We start from the raw sequence: 6,000 nt of genomic DNA, 5'->3' as shown, positions 1-6,000 counted from the left end.
AATCCTTCTTTGATGTCCTCATCTGCAAAAGCTATAATTTGTTCCTCTTCAAATTCAGTTTTTCCTTTAACCATTTCATGTGAGACGGCAGGCGCTGCCATTGTGATTATCGTTAACACTCTAGAGATTTTGACTAACAAAATAATGATTTTCTGCAAATCCTAGCATAATTTTTAAAAACCCTAGCAACAAGGTACCATGTTAATAAAAAAGTACTTGAATGACTTAGTTAGATTTTTTATATGAATGTGGAGCATTATTGACAAAATAAATATAAAGGATTATAAATTTAAACACAACATTATGAATAACAATATATTAATCAATGATAAATTTTTAAATAAAAGTTAGATTTACACTAAGTTATTCTTTAGTCTGTATATTAAATTCATATAAAAGTTAATTATTAAATTAATAAATTATATAAATTATATATAAAAATATAAAAAAATGCAGTACATACTGGCTATTTTTCGAATACAAATCGTATTTTGTAATCAAAATTTGAAGAGTGCAAAAGTGTGGCGTGTGTGCATGATTGATGGAAGAGGCCAGAGGGGGTGAAAGAATGACGATGTTTTGACTCTGTGGCAACCACCGCAAAGCTTTTCCTATTTCGGTATTGATGGGGTCTACATGTTCCCTCCAAAGAAGCCTCCGATCACACTTCTTAATTCTGAGTGATTTTATTGCGTCTAAATTGTCATTATTTTTAATTGCCCACACTTCATTTTGTTCTACTATATTTTCGCTAAATTTTTTACACATTAATCAACGATATTATTCCGTGAATATCCCGTCCCTTTCATATTAAAATATTTTAAATATTTTATTAATTCTTTAATTTTATTCATCTATTTTTTTTCTTTTTTAATACTAAAAAATATAATAGATAAAAATTGATTAATATTAAAATTAAAAAATAATACTTAATCTGTAATTAAAATAAAATAAAGTAAAAAAGACGCTAATTTGAAATAAAAAGATAGTATTAAGAATATTTGGTTTTCTAAAATTTTGAATTTTTAAAAATAATTTATTAAATGTTTAAAGACAATTTAAAAAATTATACAATCAGCTATAGTTTTGGTTTTATAAAAATAGCTAAGTAAATATTAAAAATAATTATTAAATTAATTATTATGTATTTATATATAAATATATATTATTTAATTTACTTTTAAAATATATTTTGTATCTCAATATATATTTTATACAAATAATTAATAATTTTAGTATACATAGCATAATTATTAAAGTAGAAACTATTTTTAATAAACACAAGTTATAAAAATTATATTTGGTCAATGTATATATTTAATATTACACTTTTAAACTTTAAAAAGTAAGAATACTTTTAATTTTTCAAAACTAAAAATAGGATAATATACATTGATAAAATAAATAAAATTTAAAATTATACAAATGTTCTAAATTTATAATGATTACACGTCTTGTCTTAAATATTTCTTGTATAAATTGAATTAAATTGATTCAATTTATACTATTTACATATAAATCAAATTAGTTTGATTTTATTTACTACTTATACAAGATAACTACAGTAAATCGAATCAATCTTATTTGATTTATTTATTGTACAAATTATTTATTCTTTATTAACTTTAAAATATAAATGTCAATAAAAAAAATTAGGTAAAAGACATATAACACAGTAAAATATATAGATAAAAAAATTAAAAATTTGTATAAAATAACTTTCTTTGAGAATTATAATTTCTCTTTATTACAAAAAAATTACAATAACTTTCTCTTGATAAAAGGAGAATATACCTTTTTCTACATATAGAAAAAAAGCCTCTTAAATAATATAGGAGATTACAATTTTTTTGTTGAATGAATTGATTGAAAATAAAATGAGAAAGTTTTAAATTTATTAGCGAATCTCTGTTACGTAAATCATCTGTAACATGAGATTACTATTCTACTTCTCTCTTCACCATCAAAGTTTGATAGCTATTACATAGGAGTATTTTTCTCCTTTCATTATTTAAATTTCTTTTTCTTTTCTATAAAATTAGCTTTACTAATTTTGTTCCTCCTAGAGACATTTTCGGCAATTTTCATATATCAGAATGAATCAACTCCAATATGTGCTTGCTCTGAGCAATTGATCTATCAAACGTCTATCTATGTTGCTTGCTTGTAACACAATGCTTAAAAAATGGCAAGTTTACCAATTTGAGCCCAGAAATGAGATTAAGTTCCATAAGAATTTTCAAGTCTCATTCTGACATGTTGCCTAGTTTGCGATGCCATGTTATTGTCATTTCTTTTTGGCTTACTGAAGCAACTGATACATTTACCTCTTGCAAAGTATCTCCCACAAACACGTCTAGATTTGTTGTAATTTTTTCTGTTTTTATTATCACAAGACTACCTTTAACAATTTTCAAGATCCCACCTTCAATATGAGTCTTGCAACCAAGTTCATCTAGTTGTCCAATCGACAACAAATTCTTCTTCAAGTCTTTCACGTGTCTTATTCCTTGAAGTGAACGAATAAAACCATTAAACATTTTTATTTTGACAGTATCCATTCTAACAATTTCTAAGGCATAATCGTTTCCCATGAACACAGATCTTTCGACAACTTGTTCATATGTACAAAAGCATTCATGATGAGGAGTCATGTGTTAGATTACTCCTAAATTAACAATCCAAACATTAGTAAGTTGTTTGCTGCCTTTAGAACCAATTGTTGTTTTACCATTCAAGATTTCTCCATCATCAGAGGTACTTGCAACACATCCTTGAGAACTCGATTATTCTAAAACCTTTTCTATACTCTTATTGTTCCAACAATCTTTTTTGAAGTGTCATCTCTTACCATAATTATAGCATATGAATTGCTTCTTTTCTTGTGATTTTGGTCTACTTTGATTCCCACTGAAACCATACTTCATTGATCTCCCTCTCGTCATCAACAGCGCCTTTGCTTACTTTGAACTCTCTGATCTATCTTTCTTATTCTTGCGCCTGGATTCTTCTTCAAGAATTGCAGCAGCCATATCATCAAAGAAAAGATAGTCTGTCAAAATATTATTGGTTAAGTTAACAATGAGTTGATCATATGAATCTGGTAAACTTTGAAGTAGAAGTTCTACACGTTCATTTTCTGTTATGTTGTAATCTAACAATGAGAGCGGAAAGAATAGTGTATTTAGATTGTTGATATAATCTGTTGCCAATGTTAATTCATTCATTCAAAGAGTATAAATTCTTCTCTTTAAAAATATCTTGCTGTGAAGTGACTTGACTTCATATAATTTGGTGAGAACATCCCAAATTTTTTTTGCTACCTTTTTCTTTGCTACCTTTTTCTTTGCTATCCTTGACAAGAATGAATCACCTAGTGTCGAGTGTAAGTTTGTAATGGCATTGTCATCCATCTTTTTCTATTTTCATTTGTAATTCCAATGAGTCTACTTTTAATTACTGCCACGCAATTGTCTTTTCTCAAAATTGCCTTTATTTTCAATTTTCGTAAGTTAAATTTACTCCTACTAAGTTTTAGAATCCCATACTTTGCTGTCATTTTTTTTAGACGGTAACTCGCAGCGAAAGAAAAAAATTATTGCGACCTTTGACTTTGATACCAGCCACTGTTAAGTACCAGACAAATAAAGTAACAAAATATATAGATGAAATATTTTAAAAATTTGTATAAAATAAATTTATTTGAGAATTATAATTTCTCTCTATCGCAAGGAGATTATAATAATACTCTCTATTAATAAAAGGATAATACACCTATCTATACATATAAGAGAAAATCTCTCAAAACAAATAAGAACAAAAATTCAAATTTTGTATTTTAGTTTAAATTTCAGAAAATTTACATTTTTACAAACTTATAAATTTAAAAGAGAACAATAAACGATTTCTAAAATTTTTTTAAAAATCATCATTTAATTCGTTAGCATATAAAGAATCATTATCGAAACTTTTGATGTTGAAAAAATTATTATAAAGTATAGCCTTCTAAGGTAGCATAAGTGTTAAAACTAGAAAATTTTCAAACTATCACTTCTGTTCCACTGCTCACTTATTCACAGTAGGGATCTTGCTTTAAACTTCATCCTCTGACGGTTGTTTACTCACAGTAGCAACCCTGCTATCACCTTTATTTGATGATTTTATTCAGGTCTACTGTTCTTCTAATTTTGAGTTAATTCTTTTGAAATAATTTTGTTGATTGTTGATGGTACTTTGTTAATTTTATTGATTGTTGATTTTATTTCTAATTGTATGGATTTTGACTTCTGGGTTTGTCTTCTAAACTTCTGATGCTAGATGCAATTGTTGCTTTTGTGTTTTTGATGCTGCATGTAGTGTAAATCTATATTTAATAATCCATACTTAGTTGTTGGTTTATTTAATTTATATAAGTTTGTGTTTGTGATTGTTGCTAATTAGAAATTTTTTAATTTTGAAAATGGAATAACTAGACAATGATCAATAATTACATATATTAAATTTTTAATAATTTTATTTTATATTTAATTAAATCGATTGAATTTCATCTGAATTCTGATTGGACCATTAAACTATTGAACCAGTCACTCTATCAATTCATTAATTAGTTTAATTCTCACAACCTTAAATTTAGGACATTTGTATAATTTTAAACTTCATTTATTTTATCAACCTAAGTTACCCTTAAAATACCAATACATAATTTTTTATTTATTAAACACAAAAAAATAATCGTACTTTTTAAAATTAATAACACAATTTTCTTTGCAGCTTTGTTCTTGTTCCTTCGAATTTTCTTTTTTCCTAATAGAGAAAACCCTATGTTTTATCGAATTTTAGCAAATCGATGGTAGTTCGATATCTAATGGTCTGGGAGCAAAACTTACTCCTCTTTACGAGTACCAGTTTTCTAAAAATACATAAAAGACCCTTTAATTAGACAAGATTTAAGAAAATCTAAAAATATAAATAAAGACTTTGAAAATAAATTGACTGAATTTGAAATAATTTGCATTGAATTTCAATAAAGCAATAAAATGCCTTCGATTAAATCAAAGGACTTTGAATTCAAAAATAAAAGTGCTGGAACGTAAATTGGACAAGAATGTTAAATGTTGTGTGAAAGATAAATTTGCAAGAAATGTAAAGTTTTTGTAGAAAATGTAAATAGAAAATAAAAACAACTGGAAGGAACCTTACAGACTCAGAAAGTTACTGGGATGTGAGTGTGCGTGAGTAATTTCTGAAATGAAGTTCCAACCCTTGTTCTTTCAAGCCTTCTTCTATTTATAGCTATCTCCTAGCCAATCAAATCAAAGTGTAACCCCCATGTCCGTGAAAACATGTGTAACTGTTCCCGCTTCTTTTGTTTGATCATGTAACGTATGAGAATCAATCCTCAAACTTTGAATTCTTCTATTTACTTCACCAATCAATCTATCGATCCGTTATGCTAATCGGGCTCTCACTCAGTATCCCTAGTCACAAATCCTTCTCGATCTAAACTTCTTTCTAAGGACCCACTTACTAATCTGCAAATAACTCTCTTCTTCGAAAGTAATTATTTTTTACTAACACCATAATTGCTCTAATTGTTGGTATTCTGATGAGCGGATAATTTGTACCCTTTTTGGCATTGTTTTTAGTATGTTTTTAGTAGTTTTAGTTTAGTTTTTAGTATATTTTTATTAGTTTTTAGTTAAAATTCACTTTTCTGGACTTTACTATGAGTTTGTGTGTTTTTCTGTGATTTCAGGTATTTTCTGGCTGAAATTGAGGGACCTGAGCAAAAATCTGATTCAGAGACTGAAAAGGACTGCAGATGCTGTTGGATTCTGACCTCCCTGCACTCGAAGTGGATTTTCTGGAGCTACAGAAGCCCAATTGGCGCGCTCTCAACGGCGTTGGAAAGCAGACATCCTGGGCTTTCCAGCAATATATGATAGTCCACACTTTGCCCAAGATTTGATGGCCCAAACCGGCGTTCAAAGTCACCCTCAG

The sequence above is a fragment of the Arachis stenosperma genome, chromosome 10, assembly GCF_014773155.1.
Source record: "Arachis stenosperma cultivar V10309 chromosome 10, arast.V10309.gnm1.PFL2, whole genome shotgun sequence".
NCBI lineage: Eukaryota > Viridiplantae > Streptophyta > Magnoliopsida > Fabales > Fabaceae > Arachis > Arachis stenosperma.
This window is presented reverse-complemented; position numbering follows the sequence as displayed.